The sequence below is a fragment of the Callospermophilus lateralis genome, chromosome 2, assembly GCF_048772815.1.
Source record: "Callospermophilus lateralis isolate mCalLat2 chromosome 2, mCalLat2.hap1, whole genome shotgun sequence".
NCBI classification, from domain to species: Eukaryota; Metazoa; Chordata; class Mammalia; order Rodentia; family Sciuridae; genus Callospermophilus; species Callospermophilus lateralis.
The window spans coordinates 120,169,956-120,190,858 of NC_135306.1; the positions used below are offsets into that span (position 1 = coordinate 120,169,956).

At 34.8% G+C, this 20,903-nt stretch overlaps 1 protein-coding gene across 1 annotated transcript in view; it reads left to right on the forward strand.

The window, feature by feature from the left end:
* Positions 1-20,903, forward strand: part of Gucy1a2 (guanylate cyclase 1 soluble subunit alpha 2) — a 265,455-nt gene that overhangs the window by 34,844 nt on the left and 209,708 nt on the right. The gene's annotated exons all lie outside the window — the stretch shown is intronic.

The window sequence follows — 20,903 nt, forward strand, 5'->3', positions numbered from 1 at the left end:
CACCTCTCTTTCAGAATTAGGTGGTGGAGATTGGAGAAAACTTGTTTGCCTGTATTTCTTTTCCTTTATGGAAAGTACTTTACCTAGAGATACCTAACTTCCTCTCACAAAGAAATTTGGGGTGACTTTAACCCCAGAGTCACCAAATCTTTCTAAACATGTCAGAAGAGAGTTCTTTGACCCTCAAGCTAGATCTCCAACTATAAATGACTTTTTTTCATCCTAAATTATTTTGTAGTGAAAAATATTTTAATAATAAAATGGATCTTTCGTGAGGGGAGGCATAAAGATAGATATAAGTGGTTTGCTATAATAGGATGCAAAACAGTGATGGATAACCAAAAGAAGGTTGAAGTTTATTTACCTCGATTTTAGAAAAACTTCAGGGGCTATGGTACTGACGAGGTAAATCTTATTACTGGAGAAGATAAATGAAGAAAATAAAGAGGGCTAGGGCTGCACAGCAGTTTTAAGTTTTCTGTTTTTGTATTTTTGAGGTAACATGTATTTGTCTTGACCCATGGTGATTTTCAAAGAGTACAGCAAGATGATGTCTGGCTAAAAAGGATGAAACAGAATCTCTGGAGAGGGATGTTTAATATTTTGAAAAGTTGCTCCTTATCCAGTTTCTAAATGTTTCCTAACCTTCACATCTTCTTTCCTTATGCTCTCCACCTTGACAATCACTGAGTTAGAGGGAGTGGGAGGTGTTAAGAGATAATGCATGTGTAGGGAGTGCTAAAGACATCTGAGCTGGGAGTTGTAAATGAGCATGTAGGATTCTTGCAGAGAAGAAACCCTAGGTCAGACAGTTTCTCAAGGAAACCATCAGGGGACACTGTTGGCCCAGCACAGCTTAGTTGCCCTTCAAAAGCTGCCATGAGATGCCAAGTAGTGAGAAAAAAGAGCAGCAGGCAGAGATATTAGAGAAAACTGGTAATACTAGGAAAGGAGTCATTTTAAGTACTTATAATTTAGAAGGTGACTGTATAATAGGGATTAGATTTCCATAAATATTTCTTTTCCTATGAAAGAGATATTATGTCTGATATTTTTCCTCCTTCAAGTAATGATGGGTTGGTCTCATGATTTAAAGTGCAATCTTATAAAATTTTAATCTCTGCAAAAAAAAACCCTAAATGCCTGCAACTTGTTGACCAGCTGCTGGCATAAATCCAACAGATGATTATACGCCTAAGAGCTGTTCGCTTTTGAATAATGTCCTTTCATAACTCTTAAAATATAGACTTTCTCAGGGCAAAGATAACAACTTTACTGGTCATATTCAATGAAAGCTTTGTTTTTAACAAGTCACTGAACTATGATTAATCTTGGCTTGCTAAGATTTCATCTTTTTAAAAAAATTACATTTAAATTCTCTTGTGCAAGCATTTATGAGAATGACAGAATTGGTTAACATACTGGACACACACACACACACACACACACACACGCACCATATAAGAAAAGGAGTGTGTTTGGGGGAAGATGGGAAATGGCATGGAGAAATAAGATTTCATCCAGGTTAAGAAAAATAATGATGTCTGGGAACCTTCTCTGAATGCCCCAATGGTCCAACTCTGTGATTTACATACATCATTGGGGAGTGTATCTAGAATACTGATGGATTCAGAATAATAACTACCTATTTCTTTTACTTTCTTATCCTGTTATAGGATTGTATTAGAGACTGGAAATGGGTTTGTTTATTCCTTATCTGTTGTTACTTATACATAACCCACTTTCAAAGAAGACTTGAAGTCATAAGTCAGATATATGGTCACACAGCAAATTTTTCTCTTTCCAAAATGACCACCTCTATCTGCTTAGTATACACTCTTATAGATAATTTGGCTATTTACTGGAGCATCTGGTTGAAGTTTCAGGTTAGGGGATGACATGAAATGAAATAGGGGACCCGAAGAGAGGGAGACAGTGATTTGAAGACCAGCAATTCTTCCATTATGCATTTGTTCTCTCTGGTACCTCCAACAGAACTCCCTAGATACATGCCACTTAAGAGTGGTTCGTGCCCCTCTGGTAATGGTAAGGGACTGTTTCCAGATATCAAAAAAAGTATTTTTTCCATTTATTATTTTTTTGTTGACTTAGAAACCAGTTGTGTCTACTTTCTCTGTCTCATGATTTACTAATGAGGAATATTAAGTACTGTTAACTCCTTGCTTTTTATTCACCTCACTTTGGTGCCCTGGTAATCACTGTGTTGATGCAGCAGAGTACTCTCTAAAGAGGCCCTTAAACTCTGGGAAAAGATTATGTAAAGAAAGATAGTTGTGAACAATGCCTTCTCTGCTGGAGGCTTTCAGTGTTAAATTTACTGCATTATTTGGTACATAATGTCTTTTGCATACTGAAATGGTCTAATTTTAGTTGTTTGAAAAATATAAACCTTTTTTTACCATAATCTGAAAAAAACTAATTTTAGGTTGAACTAAATAGCAAAAATGTGTTTAAACTCCTATAAAGCATGTCATTTAATATTTTCTTGGAAATTGTAATGGTTGAATTGTATGATGAAGCACATACTAAAGGGTCTATGCTGTGTTTGCTGCTGAAATGTTGTCACTTGACCCCGTAGCTTGGATTTAGATAATGTACTAGGGTTGGGGACAGAAAATGAGTAGAGAGATAAGGGAGAGAGATGACAAACCACATCATCCCCTCTGCCATAATGAGTTAAATATAAATGCAGTTATGACGGTTTCAGTTTTAACAAGTTTTAAAGCTATTAAGGGGGTGGTGGGCGCTTTAGCTGTAGAGCTGCAAAGAGCTAAAGGATGGAGAAGTGGTGTCTGAAAAAGATGTTCCACAAAAGGTCAGAGATCAAATAAATGACAGCTCTAGGTTAATTCATTTACTGATGAATTATAGCAAACTATGGTCTGCTATTTTAGTAAGCATCAGTTATTTGCTAAGGGTTGCCTAAAACAGTTTTATACTGCCGTTGCTAAGTGCATTTTCTCTCAAAATAATCAGGAAGGACATGAGTTGTGAAAGGACATTCATTAACATTTTCTCTGTTTTAAAGGTCTCTGTCAGAGTGGTGTTTTATCTTCTTCAAAAAGTTAACACATTTAAAATCAGAATGAGAGGAATGCTATCATGGGATTATTTTGTTTGGAAAGTGCTAGTCAGAAGGATGGAGGAGTTGACTTCTGGGGCTTGGTTCTCATCGTGTTTTCCTAGTATCAGAGATTCTGAAGTACTGTGAAATCGGAGCCCTTTATGAAGTGTCACAGATTCCAGAATCTTCAGCTGCCATGGAGCTTTATGTGTTGTCGATTGTTTTTAATAAGTAATGATTTTTTTTACATGCCAATGTGTATGTACTTTTTCGTTTTATTGTGCTATGAAACGTGCATTTAGAAGTCTTTTAATTGGTAATAAAACTGTGATGAATTATCCTTATATTAAAGCCACTTCCTTGAGGGTTTTCTTGAAATAAACTCTTAAGTCATGTAATTGTTTAGTGGTTTAGAATGTGTATAACATATTTAACATCTTGGAGAGCTAATTGGTGGAATAACCACTTACACTTTTTATTATTGATGGATTAAGATTGATAGGAATAAATAAATTCTGCCAATATAGTTCTTGTTACTATAAAGTTAGTAACTGATCAGTTTTCATTTCATTAAAAGTAATTGCTTTCAGTATTTTAATAAGAATGAATTGGAATTAAGGCCATTACAGGGGAAATAAATTGATAATATTATAATAACACAGTGATTTGAAGCAAAGACTAGAGCCCAAATACTGGGAGTGAAAACACAGTCTAGCTACTCACTAACTGTATGCATTGAGTGATTTTTAATCTTTCCTTAGCTCATATTTATCATATGTAAAAGGGATATAATTATATATTCTCTCAGAGTAGGTAGGAAGATCAAGTAAGTTAACTTATATAAAGTACTTGGATCAGCCAAATATGGAACAACCATAAATGTTTGCTCTTATTATTACTGAATATTCACAAAATATAGTTTGCATCAGACCTGGGAGGTCAATATTGTTCATTTTTAAAGCAATAAAACTGATATTTGCAAGCTTAACTCATTGTTATCTTCTATGGTTGGAGTTAATAAGCCATAGAGGGAGAATTTAAGTCTAGTTCAGTCTAATTCCAAACACTATGTTCTTTCCACCATTTCATGCTCTCTTTTCGTCTCTGGACTAAGATTCTTATGTCATTTCCCTTCTAATGGTAATTTTATGCAGTCTTTCTAGTTCTCTGAATTATCAAAGTAATCATGATGTTGTATTTTAGTTAGTTCATTGCTGTTTTTCTACTTACTAGACTTGCTTGTATGTGGCAAGTAGTACCCAAGCTCTTTAAGATTACTTCTTCTCATCAGTATTGAGAATCATGCAATTTCACTATAATTTGGATAATTTGCAGTTTAAAAATACTATTTTTAAAAATAGTATTTTTAAACTGCAAATTATCCAAATTATAGTATTTTTCTTTAGACTACAGGTGTTGAAAATGTAAACTAAGGGTGATGGCATATGCTAGCATGACACAAATGTGAATTCATGGTTCTGCAATAGTTAAAACTGCCAGTTCTTTTGACCTGAATATTTCAATCTGATCTTCCCATGTAGGTGGCTTAATATGTTAGACATCATTGGAATGGCACAAAGAAGGCAAAAAAACTATAATTCTGATGTCCTTGTTTTAAAAAATGTAAAAGCTTAGGCATATTGTTAAGTATCTCATTTAATAATTTCTAACAGAGACCTTGGGTTGTGGTTCTGTGTAAATGGGAGAGAACTTTTGTTTTATGTTCTCTGCTTATGTACTTTCCCTGATATAGCAGAGAAGTCTGAAAAGAAATGAGACCACACTGCCTCCAGTATACATAACATAAACACTTTGATGAAAACTGGTCCTTAAAATACACAGATCAGCTTTAGAAGATATAAACACTCTGTGTAGAAACCTGGAGTGCCTCCCTCTCCCTCTCTCATAATTATTCTTTCTCTTTAAGGAGCATCTTCTGAATTCTGTCACATTTGTGCTGCTAACTCTTCACCTTTAGCTTCTCTTCTTTATTCGAAAAGCGTGGCAGCCACTTTACTTCCTTTCTAACTTTCATCTTAGGTTATCCCCACAACATTGTTCCCCTATCACTAGCAATTTCCCACCTGCCACTTTGTGTGGTGAGAAGAGAACCTCTTACATTTCTAAATTCTTCAGATTATCCCCTGTTCTGTTTTTTAAATTCCCCAGTAGGCAAATTTTTACTTCTCTTTTTCCTTTAAGTATTTTAAAAAATAAACTTCTGTATTAATACAGTTTTAGATTTATAGAAATGTGAACCCAGTTCTCATGTACCTCACACCCATTCCCTTTTCACTGACGTCTTACGTTAATGTGGTACTTTATTCTCAATTAAGAGCCAATATAGCTACATTATTATTAATAAATTCTGTGCCTTATTCAGATGTCCTTATTTTTTTACATGGTCTTTTTCTGTCCCAGGATCTCACTTAAGATGCCATATTACATTTAGTGGGTGTGTCTTCCTAGGCTCCTTTTGTCAATTTTTTAGACTTTCCTTATTTTTCATGACCTTGACAGTTCTGTCCTGGTCAGATCTTTCAATTGTTTACCTGTATTTTAACTTATGCCCATGTGTGTGTGTGTGTGTGTGTGTGTGTGTGTGTGTGTGAGAGAGAGAGAGAGAGAGAGAGAGAGAGAGAGAGAGAGAGAGAGAAAACTTCTTTAGTTTCTAGCTTGAGAATACTGCTTATAAAATGAATTTAGTAATAAAAGTTTAAATCAAGTGAGTTTGACTTGATACTGATTGTGCTGAAAAGAATAATTAACTAAAGCAATATGAGTATTAAGAGAAGAAAAAAAACATTAATATGACTGCCTGTTGATATCTACTTTCAACATCAATAAACAGGGTCTCACGGGTCATGCCAATTCTAAGTCTCACCCAGATCCCTAAAATATTTCATTTCCCGGTGTATAACACCAGTTAACTCCTCCAGGGACTTAATTTTATTCAACTAAAAAGAAAAGTTTTACCTATTAGTACCAATTAGTACCATTTTTCTGTAACTAATGAATATTTTAAGCACTTTCTAAATTCAATGGTGAAATCCTGGAATAGCACTTAAAATGATATATGCATAGTATATTATGTGTATTATGAATACCATTGTTTATACTTTGAGCCAACTCTTTGAATTAAAAATATTTCATAAATATCTTTTGCTAATGGCTATTCTGGCTACGGAAGTATTTTCCTAGCTCCAAGTGGGAGACAGAAAGAAGTCCAGAAAGCAAGGATTTTGAGCTGATAAAAATGAGAAGAATCCAGCTTATATGTCTATTACAGCATACTTCCCAATTGTTTGTGTGGCTTTCTCTTCAACTTAACTGTGTGTACTCTGTGGTCAGGTGCCATATTTAGCTTTTTGTAACCATATCTCCAGGCCAGAGTGCCTGGCAGGGTAGGTATCCAAGAAATATGGTTTTAAAGAAAAAGAGAGGTTGAGGAAATGGTTCTAGAGGAAGGGAAACTAATGACAAAAGACAAAGTGTGATCCTAATAGGTATGAAGGACATTAGTAGGACAATAAGCAAAGTTTGAATATGGATTGAGGATTAGATGATAATATTATATCAAAATTCACTGAAATTTTTAGGGGCAAAATGGTGAAATGTCTGTTACTTACTCTAAAATAGGGTGTGTGTAGAAAATTTAGAAGGGAAGAAAAAGCAAGAGGCAAATTGTTCACAAATTTCTGAAACTTCTAAAGGAATATGGGAATTTAAAAGTGTGTGTTTTTTTTTAACTATTCTTGCAACTTCCCTTTAAGAATTATTGAATACAGTCAAATTTGAAGTATTTCATAAGTTTAAAGGGTCTTTTGTTTCTGCTGAGTTGTAATCCCAATTAAAAAAAATAATCAACACAAAACTGAACTAAACTAACAAACATAAGTGAGTTTAAGACCCTGTAGTCTATTTTTATACTTAAGTGTATTTTGTTTTTCCTAGCATCATCCATTAAAGCACCAGTTTCTATATAATCAGTGTCTAGGTCTTACTTTTAACCTGCTTCAGTGATATGGACCTTGATGATGAGTCCAGTCTAATTCCATTTTAAGATTGGAGTCAGTGGTCTTTTCTTTGCATTGTGGTTTAACATTGAAGGTAAAATTGAAGTCATCTGTGAACACAGTCAGTCCCCCCTCTAATTATCTAACATTGCAGGACAATTCAGATAAACAGATGGTTCTTCCATAATTGGTTCTTCCATGTTCCAGAGTATTTTATTTATTTATTTTTCTCCATAGAAAATACTGTATAAAAATGAAAACGTATTTCAGAACCAAAAAAAAAAAAAGAAACTGCTGACTACTTATATTGCTCAAATTCCCTGTTTTCTTGATAGTATAGTGACAGCTACACTAGGACATGTAACTTTCTTCTTATAATCCTTTCACTATTATATTATGATAATTTTGGACTTACCCAGTACTTTGCCTGAATTAAAAAACCTCATCAATCATTGACTTATTCTCCTCTGTAGACTCTGATTTTTTTGATTGCTTTCCTGACATTTTAAATACCAGGGTAAGTTATTTTTTACAGTCTGTCATCAGTCATTAGATAATATTGCAATGTGCCATCAAAGTGTTTCTATATTTAGTAGCAATGCTTTCTGTGTTTCCATACGGCATTCACCGTACAATTAGTTCAGTAGAATTTTCACTTGAGGCAGGACATCACAGTAAGTAGGCATTTAGTGTTTAAATTGAACTAATTGTCATGTAAAATGAACTATTTTGAAGATGAAAAACCTTATGACTATAACTCTATGTGGTTAAAATGATTACTACTACCTGAGTCTTAATTAATGACAGATCAGAGTATCCAGCACAGGTTGAATATTCATCCCCCCTCTTGTTGGAATAACAAATGAAGGAACATTTTTAAAAATGGTGTAAATTTTAAATATATACCTATTTACTTATTTAAGAGCTTAGCTGATGCATAGAAATAATGGGATTTAAGGAAATTACCTTCAAATTCCAAACTTATTCAATATCCTAAGCAAACATATGAGGCAAATAAATGTCATCTCAAGTTTTCTAAGGTCTTTTTAACTCTCTTCCCACTCCCTAATCCCTGCGTTGTAGAGATGCTACTTTGGACTTCATGATCCTGATCCTTTGGAAACAAAATTTTGTTAAATTACAGGATGAATCTGGTCCTACTGTTACCATTTAGGGGTGCTGGATTCATTGTCTCCGTTCAGCAAAGAATTGAAAAACAGGATATAGAGATAGCAAGCAAGAAGTAGGTTTATTGAAAAGAGGCAGAGATAGACTTCCTTGGAGAGAAGGGGCGCCAGAGGTGGGAATCCAGTGTGGGAGTTTTGGGCTGTTCTTTTTAATGTCTCTGGAATTTCCTCCTTTCCTTATCTCTTCCCCGTCCATCCATGTGTTCCTTACTATTGATTGGTGCCCCCTCTCTCCATGACTGTGTTTTAGTTACTCTGTGGGATCCCCTACTTAGGAGTATGGACATGTCTGTCTAATTGGGTCCCCTGCTTGTGTCCATAAGCACTTTCCTCAACCAGGAAGTTGACTTCATCAGAAGACCCTCTCCATGATCCTTTGTTCCCGGCCTTGTCCCCAGCCTCCTCACTTGCCATCTTGCTTTGGCTGCCTAAGCCCTTCTATGTCTCTCTATTATGTGAAGGAAAAACCCAAATAACAGTGGTAGTCACAGATCACCATCTCCACACTCACCTTTGTATAAAGGTTGGGCGAATAGGTGGGGTTTGTGGGGTAGAGTAAATCTTGGTATTATTGTATGGAAACTTGACTGCCCTTGGCTTCGTTCTTATCTAAGCCCTTGGTTAGTTCTGTATAGTGATGTAGGAATGTCAGTAACAAGTTTTACTGTAGTATAGGTTCTACAGACAGCAGGATTTAAGTTCTAGACCAGTTGTTTAACAAGAAGTTTGTTCATTTGTCCATATTGGGAAATTTGCACTCAGAACAAAGTCACCGTAGTCACAGGTCAAAAAAAAAAAAAAAAAAAATCTCAACTATCTATTTGCCTTCTAGTACACCCAGGCCAATGGTTCTGCTGTTAGTGGGATAGAAAAAACAAACTGTGTTGATCTTTGACATCCTTTTGGAAACTAGTAAGGAAATAGCAATAATATTTTGGCAAGGCTGAGAAGGGACTGGGAAGAGAAAAGCCAGCTTGCTTTTTCGCTTTGTGACTCTCTACAGCACACTAAAGAAGCATTTTGGAAGGAATATGGCATCCTTCTTAGTGTGAAAGTTCAAGATTTTACAGTTTTGTAATATCTTTTTCCTGTCAAGGACCAGATTCAGTTGACCTTTTGGATAATGCAGTTTTTGTTTGCTTTCAAATCTTAAGATCTCTTGTATAACCTTTTGTTTTCTTTAGGAGTTAAAGAGTGTTACAGGAATGATAAAGGTTTATGGAAATAAGAAGAGCTCCACATTCAGATGTTTTTGTTTTACATCTCTTTTGAGTCAGGTAGCCCTGAGCCTCCTCATATGAATAAATTTAAGTCTTTGGTGTTGTTTTTCTTCCTTCTTCTGCTTCTGTTTTAACATCCCTTATCTCCTTTCCCTCTCTAAGATCCAGAGTGCCCTTTTCTTGATCTCCTTGCCAGTGGCTTTCTCCTTTGGGCATTCAAGGGGAGGGAATGTGAATGATGAGACACAGGCCAGAATGAGCAATCCATGCACCTGAGGCATTGTGGAGGGCGAGTTTGATTTGAGAGATGATTCTAGTGGGGCATTGTGAGAAATAATAGGAAATTATTTTTATGCTATGTCCACAGGATCTGCCAGTGGTTCTCACTACATATTCCTTCCTTCCTCACCTGATCCCCAAATTTAAGGTATTGGATTTTCACTAACATCTTCTGTTCTCTGGCATTCCTTTCTGTGGTTTTGTGGTATCCTAGTGAGATAATTACAAACTGGTTTTATTATTCTCTAGTTAATCATGAATGCATTTATTGGTTACTTCTTTACTTTTTTCTTTTACTTTTTTTAGTTCCTTCTGTGCTTGCATCTGCATGAAAAATCTTAACACACACCCACAGGTGCTATTAGTTATAGCCAGCATCACTTTTGCATTGGAAGGGGTATGATTTAAGAACTTAAAGCCAAGGGATTATCAGTATCCAGTCCATATTTTTACATTATTTAATTTTTTAAAAAATTAAGTTTAAACTTAATGAGACCTTTTAAATTTAAGTTAAACTATAAAGCAACTTGAATGTTCATTTATTCATTCAACAAATATTTATTATATCCTGGGAGCTGGCATTGTGTAGGGACCAATTGACTTAGCCAATGAATGCTGTAAGTTAGTTATACACCACTTTCCTCTTTTTTACCTTTGGGGCTCTCAAACATCCTATTCTGAATGTCAAGTCAAAGATAACCGTAGAGAAAGTTAGCTCTCTCACTTCTTTATATATATATATATTTTGTATATGGGTGGGATTCATGTTTATAATCCTATAATCTATAAAGTCTTACTATCAATAGACTGAAAACCTTTATATCTTTGTCTTAGTAATGGCCTATACTGAGACTTATTAAAATAAATAATTCAAAACAAGAAGAAACATCCAATAATGACTTGATGTATTTTGAATGCCCACTCTACTGACAAAATATTAGCAAAAACCAACAGTCCAATGATAAGGAGTGGTCAATTAAAATATGACAGCTCTGCTTTGTAGAATGTTGAGCAGCTATTGAAATGAGAACTATGTGACCGATTATGCTGCAGCCTTGGAAAATGTTTATAATGTTGTTAATACTCTGATTCCCCATAAAGCAGACTCTAAGATGGAGATTTATACTCAGAAAGATTATTGGACAGTGTTATTGGGATCAATAATCCAACCAGGCAAATCTCACCAGGTTTCAAGTCGTGAGAATGATCCTTTGTGGTTCTCAGCTTCACTGAGTCATCCTTTTTTCCCATGAAAATGAGCATATGTCTGTACCTGAGTGGTTTCACCAGGACTTAAAAAAATGTAGATGTGGCAGAAGAAGTTAAATTGCACTGTCAATATCATTACAGTAAAAGTTTCAGCTGATCTCTTCAGAACTGCCCCTGACGAAGGCAAGAAAGTTGAGCCCTTGTACCATAATTCTCTCTCCCAAACCAGTTGTCTTTGGCTGCAGGCTGCCCTGGGGCCAGGCAGTCCTCTTCAGCTGAAGGCAGTCTCAGAGCAGGACTCAGTGAGGGTCAACAGCTGCAAACACTCGTAGCTTCGTTGAGCATCCTGGACACAAAGTGTTAGTGTACATTATGAGCAGTACGAATCCGACTATGTAAATTATGCGTGGGTACGTACAAAAACAGGAAGGGGACACAGAAAGAATGAACAAAACTGTGCTACAAAAGTGGGAGAACTTGTAAGAATTCATTGCCAAGTAAACAATGAAACCAGATTATAGTTGAATTTGTGTGTATATGGGGTCCTCCAAAAGATAATCCTTTTTTGGTTAATTTTGCATGTCTCAGACTTTCCCATTGGTTCTCTTGGTGTAATTTGTCAGGGTGTGATAATGATAGCTCCGTGTTCTGTCAGATCTACTTTGGGATTGTCACAAATAACAATAGTTGTTTTGCTTGGGCACTAACTTCAGCCATTCCTAGGGCAGCCTCACCCTGGATGCTAACTAGGCAGTGATTTTGAGTTGTTCTCCACATATGCACTGAAACTTACTTTCACAGTCCTAAACTGCCTCTTTACCCAGTCCAGCATCTTAAATATGCATGATAAAAGAAGGTGGGCATGAAAAATATGGATGGCACGGGGCAAAGAAATCAAACAAGAGGCTGAAAAACAGTTTGAAATGTACACTCTAGTAAGGAGGAATAAATACAGATACCTGTTTTCCCATGTGAAAGCACATACACACAAAAGACTATAACCCTGGCATAGAATTTCTCAGATAGTTCCCCTTATCTCAAGTAGATTTTCTATATCTCTATTGATTTCTTGTTTCCTTCCAAAGCATAACTTGTAATGTCCTTTCAAATCACATATTATGTGGTTTTTCTAATGTACCTTTAATATATCTATTTCAAAAAGTCTTTAGTGTTACCTTTAATGCATTTTGAATTAGTTCTTTGAAAATGTAAGATGAGAAGGCAGAGGAGAACATGAGAGATATTTTCAGGCACTTTAAAGGACTTCAGTGAAGAGAAGAGGTAGGTTTGTTCACATCATCATAGAGGATATAACAGTGGACCACAAGTTTTAGGAATAGGTTTTGCCTCAAATAGAAGATGAAGGAACTTTGTAATTTCTAGACATATTCAGGATTGGAAGAGCAGGCCTCATAAACTGCTCATCCCAGTTGGTATTTAAGTAGAAGAATTATGACTGTGAATGGGGACCACTGTACTGTCTTTTGAGGCAGAATGGTCTGGGTTACCCGTGAGGTTCCAGAGCTCTTGATGGCTTCATGCATTGATGTGATGCAAAATGGCATATTCCCAAATTACCTTTTAAGTAAATATGTACATGATTACATGCCATTGTTCTCTGAAAATATGGGAGTACCGGAATTGTTTGCTTATGAACACCATGAGATGCTGTCATTATGCAACTGTAATTGCTCCATCATGGACTCATGATAATGCATTTATTTCTTTTATGCTTAAATTCTGATGCCTTTTGGCTAATGAAACATATTTTAGGACTTTGGTGGCTAGGTATTAATTACGTAATTCAATAGGGAAATTATTAAAAAATTTCAGATTCTCACCAGTTTTGTTTCTTTTTTTTAAAAAAATTGTTTTTCAGTTGTTGACAGATACAATACCTTTATTTTATTTATTTCTTTTTTTTTATGTGGTGCTGAGAATTGAACCCAGTACCTCACACATGCAAGGCAAATGCTCTACCAACTGAGCCATAACCCCAGCCCTTCTTTGTTTTTAAGTATTTTTTTTAGTTGTAGATGGTCACAATAGCTTTATTTTATCTATTTATTTTTATGTGGTGCTGAGGATCGAACCCAGTGCCTTATATGTGCAAGGCAAGGGCCCTGCCACTGAGCCACAACCCCAGCCCAGTTTTGTTTCTTTACTAGAGCAAAACTTTTATTCCACAAGTTAACCTTCTTTGTACAAACTGGACAGTGTGATGGCTCCCAAGACTTGGTTGGAGACTTTGAGGAGGGCTAATTACAATTTAGCAATTTTAATAGGCCTAACAATCAGAAGACTTAGCAGTGATTAACAGCTCTGAGTAAGCCTTCTGAGAATTCATCCACGTGGAAATTACATTCTCCTGCGGCCAGGACTGTGGCTTCCAATTTGAACAGGGCCAGTCATCGGCTGCAGAAGCCAGAATATCTATATTTGCATGGCAATCTCCTCTTTTACCTTCTCAACTAGCAGGTAAAAGACTGGTAAAATTTAGGTATGTGAAATGATGAGAGTCTTTATTTGTAGGGAGCTTCCAAAGCCTGAGAGCCACTGTCATATTTTCACAATGTGGCAGATTGCATTTCAGAATCAGGGCCCAGGTGTGGGAACCTAGCTGAGGCAGTTGCTTCTGCAGCACATCTTTGTAATTAGCATATGTCTGTGAATTCTTTTACTCTGCAGCACACTGCTGTGAGGCTTCTGGCTTGGTGTCTTCAGCAGAAACTCTCCAGGGTTCTAGGAAGTATGATGAACCTCTGTCACCTAATAGGTGGCCTAGCATGGAGCTCCGATAAGGCTACCTGATTCTGTGTTGATGCCCTGAGTCTATCTTTTAGTCCTCTATACCTGTGGCTATTTGTTGGCAGAGGAACAAGAATTCATCAAATACTGTTGTGGTTTGGATATATGATATCCTCCAAAAAGCTTACATGTAGGACAGTACAAGAATGTTCAGAGATGAAATGATTATGAGAGCTGCAACCTAATCAGTGGGTTACTCCACTTGAATGAATTAATTGGATAGTAACTGTAGGAAGGCAGGGTATGGTTGGAGGAAATATGTCACTGGGGGTGTGCCTTTGGGGTTTCTATTATTTCTACAGTGAGCAGAACTCTCTGCTTCCTGGTGGCCACGTCCTGCCTGCTTTCCTCCACCATGCTCTTTCTCCATGATGTTCTGCCTCACCTGAGGCCCAGAACTGTGGAGTCAGCCAACCATGAACTGAACCTCTGAATCAGAGAGCCAAAATAAACTTTTCCTCTTGTAAGTTGTCAGGTATTTTGGTCACAGTCATGCAAAGTTGACTAAAACAAATACTATGCATTCACATCACTAAATCAGTCATTTGGCTTAACTTGGTGAACCTTGAGTAAAAAAGGCTTATCAGAGAACATTGAAGGTAAAAAGTAGCAATGGAACAAAAAGCATGCACACCTACATGAATGTATGTCTACTATTATATATTTTATAATATATGCCTCACCTGTGATACATATTTATAATGGACATATAGTCAGTCACCCAACTGAATTTCTTTGTCCATTTGTTAATTGATTTTCTTTCAAAAGATCCATTACAGGGGCTGGAGTTGTGGCTCAGTGGTAGAGCGCTTGCCTAGCATGCACAAGGTACTGCGTTCAATCCTCAGCACGACATAAATGTAAAATAAAGATATTGTGTTCACCTAAAACTTAAAAATAAATATTTTTTAAAACAGATCCATTATGGACAAGAAATTGTGCCATGGATTAAGATTACAATGGTGGTCTTCATTTGGTTTCTCAAAAACTCCCTGTTTCTCTTCTGGGATGTTTGAATATATGTTCTTTGATCTGGAATGATTCTTTCCTCCCTAATTAATTCTTACTTACCCTTGAAAAGTATCATTTTAAAAAAGAAACATTCTTTGACTCAGTAGATTACATAATGCTCCTGTCATATGCTCTTATATTATTCTGCCCCTTATCATCATAACACCCATTGTCATGTGTATTTATTCGTACACTTGTTGGATTATGTATACAATAATTGGATTATATTATTTGTCACATGGCTCAATAAGAGTAAGGCCCATTTCCATTCCAATCACCCTTGTTTTCCTCATTGTTCAGCACAAATATGGATAGAGATTTTTTTTGTTTTGTTTTCAATACAGGAATAAACAAATGATGAACAGAATATAACAAACCACTACCTATTATGTAATAAGTTCTAGAATGTGAGTAATCATAAGGTTCTTTGGAAGCCTAAAAAGTACAGACAACTAAGTCATAGACTGTCAAGTACAGCATTCTGGAGGAATCTGGGTGCAAGATGAAAGCAAGCAGATAACTAACTGGGGTAGCTAGAACAATAGCCTTCTAGTTAAACTAAACAAAATACAAACCCAGCATGTACAAAGCCTATAAATAAGAGAGAGGAAGTTGAGCATGTTCAGGAATCTCCAAGTAATTTTAGATGGCTGGTATAGAGATGTAAAGTGGGGGAATGAAAGAGATGGGGATGGATGAAGCTGAAACAAGTAAAGGCTTCATCAAGTCCTGTTGAGTTTGAAGTTATTTTGAAGGCAGTAGATAGTCACTGGTGGGCTTTCGGCAGAGAAATAATAAGACATGATACAGAAAGAGTGTATGGAGAATGGGTTGGAGAGATATTGGGAGAAAGCAGAAAAGTCAGCTAGGAGACTGATGAAATAATTTTATGCTTTTGCTCATGGTGGACTAAAGCAAAGTAGTAATATAGGATAAAGAAACTAGCAGAACATCAGGGGTGTTGCACCATGCACCCATGTAAACATATCCACACAAGTGTGCGTGACACACACACACACACACACACACACACACACTTTGTTTTTACAAAATAGAATTATATTCTCATTGTTATGATAGTTTTAACTTAGCTTTTTATATTATACAAAATCAAATAGGCTTTTATGTCTTTTTATATGTTTGCTTATTTTGGTTAAGGAATACGTGGAATCTCAGATTTTCTTCTAAAAGTTTGTCTTTTGCATTTTATGTAAGCTTGATCTAAAATTTGATTTTGTTTAAGGTGTGAGATGGGACTTGATTTTATTACTTTCCATTTGGCTAGTCACATATTAAATAAACCATCCTTTTCCCATTGAATTGAAATAATATTTTGTACTATATTGAAATGACCATATCCCCAAATTTATTTCAGCAAAAGATATCATTTTACTTTTTTTTCCATTGTGTATGCTAATTATTTTAATATCTGACAGCACTTGCAAGAATCTTCGAGATAATATTGAATAATAATGGTGATGTCAAGCATACTTGTCTGATTTTTTTTAATTGAAATGTGTTCAATCTTTTATTATTTAGAATAAGTTTTGATTCTGGTTTTGGAAAATAGTTTTTTATATTTGAGCAATTTCTTTTTATCTATTTTACTCAAAATTTTTATTATGATTATTTTTTGAATCTAAGACTTTTCTCAATCTACTGATATGATCTTTTATTTTCTTATTTATTAATGTAATAATTTATGTTGATAGATTTTCTACTGTTGAACTAGGTTTTCTTTTCTGATATAAACATTACTTGGACATGATATATTATCCCTGTATAAACTGCTAGATTCTATCTGCTTCTATTTTAGGAAATATTCATTAGAGAAGTTGGTCCTAGTAGAGTATAACAGATGTTGACAGATTTTATGTGGGTTTAATATAAAAGAAATGAGTAGCACAAAGTTATGTGTATGGCCAGAAGACACATAAATAACTTTAGATTATTGTTTTTTTTTAATGTGTAGCCAGAATTGGATTGTCCATTTTTTTCTTGGTTCAATTTTGGTCACTTAGTTTGTAAGTTACACATTTATATTACATTATACGTTCATTTGCAGAAAGTTACATGGTTCTTTTCTGATTCTCCTGTTTTTTTCTCAATGTGTGCCTTTTTTCTCATTCTTGTTTAGTGTATTTTTCTTTCTAAATTTTAGGTTTATCTATTTTCACTTCCTAATTTTTTCTTAAGCTCAACATAAATTTCTTAATTTGGAAACTATTTACTTATTTATTTTTGTAGCTGAAAACATTTACAACATACAAATTTCTCTTTGTACAGTTTTTGTTGTGCCTTAGAGGATTTTAGAGGAATCTTCCTTGTCATTGATTTCTAGAAGTTAAATTTGAAGGTTTCATTTCTCTTTAATTCCAGGGAGTATATTCCTGACTCCCAACTGGATAAGATTTTCTTGTCATCTTCTTGTAATTTGTAAGTGTTTATTTCTTATTGATGTTAGAAATTGTAATATGAATAGTCTTTATTTACAATATGTTATGGGATTTTTGTGGCCTACTATTTGAGAAGTTTTTGTTGTCTCTTTTTATATGTACAACACATACTTTCTATGCATATGTACATATATGTGCTTTGAGTTAGTTGCTTTCGTTCTTAATTATGTCTTCATTTTTTTCCTGAATTTACTATTTCATGAGTTTTTGTTGTTATTGTTAATATTTACTTAATTTCTCTGTAACTGTTCTTTATATCTTTGATCTTTTTGATTCTGAAAAAGGCATCAAAAACATTTTCCACTAAAATTTTATTTTGATTATGTTTTCTTTTATTATTTTGTTGTACACATTTTCATCTTATTTCCCTATGATTTTACTTTTTTATCTGTTAGATGCATCTGATCCCCAGAGGTTTATTAAAGTTTCCTACTATAATAATAATTGTATGGCATTCTTTCTTTTCTTATTTTCAGTGTATATTGAAATATGTATTCTTTTTTTTAAAAATAGAGCTTTATAATTATACATAGTAGTTGGGATCATCTTGAAAAACTCATACATGGAATTTTATTTCAGTTAATTAATTGTTGTATTTGAATACTAATAGTGCTATATTAGTAACTCAATAGTGTTATGTTTTTAGTATATATTGAAATATAATTCATGTCATACAATTCATGCATTTAATGTATAAGATTCATAGTTCTAGAATATTCATAAAATTGGGCTAACATCACTAAATTGACTTTCATTTTTTCTATTTGTTCTTTTTAGTTATACATGACAGTAGAATGCATTTTGACATCCATACATGGAGTATAACTTCCCATTCTTGTGGTTTTACATGTTTTGGAGTTTCACTGATCATGTATTCATATATGAATATAGGAAAGTTATGTCTGATTCATTCTATTGTCTTTCCTATTTCCATCCCCTCCTTCCCTTCATTCCCCTTTGTCTGATCCAATGAACTGCAGTTGACTTTGAACATTTTCATCACTCCAAAAGTAATGCTATACACATTCGCAGTCAGTTTCTGATTGTTTTTCTTTATACTTAGCTGCAACGTTGCTTGGTTTATGTCTCTATCTTAGGTCTTCTTTGTAAATTGTGATTTTGTTGTACAATGTCTTAGTTCATCCAGTTAAGCACTTTTCTTAATCTACCTTATTGGTATTACATTTGCTCTTCCATTCCTTCTTTTTCTCCTTGTGGTTTCTTGGAATTCTTTGTCTACTGATTCATTTTTGGCCTTTTGTTTTCAATCGCCTTTTATAAATGCAGTTCTTGTGGAGGAGTGAATTGATCCTCATGTAATGGAATGATGTATTTCTTTACATTTACTAAAATGTGATTTTCTTCCATCTTCATTTACAATAATTATTTATTTTACCTAGTTTTATCTTTCCACTATTTTTGATTTTTTAAAAATATTTTTATTTGTAGATGGACATAATACCTTTATTTTATTTATTTTTATGTGGTACTGAGAATTAAACCCAGTGCCTCACAGGTGCTGGGCAAGTGCTCTACCACTGGGTTGCAACCCAGCCTCATATTCTTGAAAATTTTTCATCTTTGTAATTTGAAAATTCAACTCTAATTTCAGACTTAATTATTGGTTATCTTCCTTTTTCTTTAACAAAAAATAGACCTGTCCTGTGGCTTTTTTATTATTTTAAAACAAGATATTGGTTATATCCCTAATAAGACTGCGTTTTTTTTAAACTTCCAAGAATCTCATTAAGAAAAGACCATTGGAATATATTTGCTTTTTTCCTTTCTACTTCCTCCTGTATCTTCCCAGACTTCCAACTCCTGAATTTTACTTAGATTGTTTGGTTCATGATAATGAATAAAACTTACTTTGATATAGTTCAGTAGTTTTTTCTCTCTTTGGTTATCTTTATTTAACATTACAAATGTCTGTATATCATTATCCATAATATGTTAACAATATATATGTAATATATGGATGAACATGTTACATGTTCACTTACATCACACATATCTATATGGATGTATATGTGTACATATGTTGGTGAATGTGCGTGTGTCCATGTGCATGTTGTAGGGCTCACTTGTCATCAGTGTATCTACTTTCCCCATATTCTCTCTTCTGGATTCCTCCAATCCTCTGTTCTGATCACTTCTTCTTTGGTTATAGTGTTTTCTCTGTTATTTTTCTCAGAAGTTTCACTGAGTGGTAGATTCTCTGAATCTTTGCCATATATCTTTGTTGGATAAAGTTCTCAGATTGCAGTTCTGCCTTTTTTTCTTCTATTATTTTTTTAAAAATTTATTTATTTATTTATTCTAATTAGGTATATATGACAGCAGAATGCATTTTGATTCATTGTACACAATTGCAGTACACCTTTTCATTTCTCTGGTTGTACACGATGTAGTGTTGCACCATATGTACAGTCATACATGTACCTAGGGTTATGATGTCCATCTCATTCCACCCTCCTTCCTGCCCTCATTTCCCCTCTTTCCCCCTCCCTCCCCGTTGCCCAATTACAGTTCCTCCATGTTTTTCATGCCCTCCCCCCGTCCATTATGGTTCAGCATCCACTTATCAGAGAGAACATTCAGCCTTTGTTTTTTGGGGGATTGGCTTACTTTGCTTCGCATGATATTCTCCAACTCCATCCATTTACCTGCAAATACCATAATTTAAAAAATTTTAATGCTGAGTAATATTCCATCATGTATATATACCACAGTTTCTTCATCCATTCATCTATTGAAGGGCATCTAGGTTGGTTCCATAGATCAACAAATATATGAAAAAATGTTCAACATATCTAGTAATTCGAGAATGCAAATCAAACTATTCTAAGATTTCATCTCACACCAGTCAGAATGGCAGTTATCAAGAATACAGACAACAATAAGTGTTGGCAAGGATGTGGGGGAAAGGCACACTCTTACGTTGCTGGTGGGACTTCAAATTGGTGCAACCAATCTGGAAAGCAGTAGGAGATTCCTTAGAAAACTTGGAATGGAACCACCATTTGACCCAGCTATCTCACTCCTCAGTCTATACCCAAAGGACTTAAAATCAGCATACTATAGTAATGCAGCCACTTCAATATTTATAGCAGCTCAATCGACCATTATCTTTCTTCCAGTCTCTTTATTTCTACTCTTTGAGGAATTTAACCACATGTTCTTAGGGGGCTGTGGGTGTGGGTGCACATGTATGTACATGTTTCTTGTGAATCCTGGCTGAACTTATGCATTTTCCATCTATAGATTTAGGATTTTCTAAGTCAGGGGAAATTCTTTACATAATTCATCTAGTTATAGCCCTTCCTCTATTAGTTTCTTTTTCTCATTCTACATCATACTTTTTTTAGAAGTTGTACTTTTCTTGAGTTCTTCCTAATCTATTCATAGTCAACAGAAGGATCATACTTCCAGAGACTATTTGCTATTTTTTTAAGAAAGGCATAGATGTGTGTTTTGGGATTTGGAAGGGAGGAGTAGAAATTGATTGTACTGGAGTGTATTTTGATGATGTTCCCTTTTTAGTTGTAGTTGCTGGGTGAAAAAAATTTTTCTAGAGTAATTAGATAAGGCCAGCTTCACCTTTATTATGACACATTTCTTATTATTAAAAT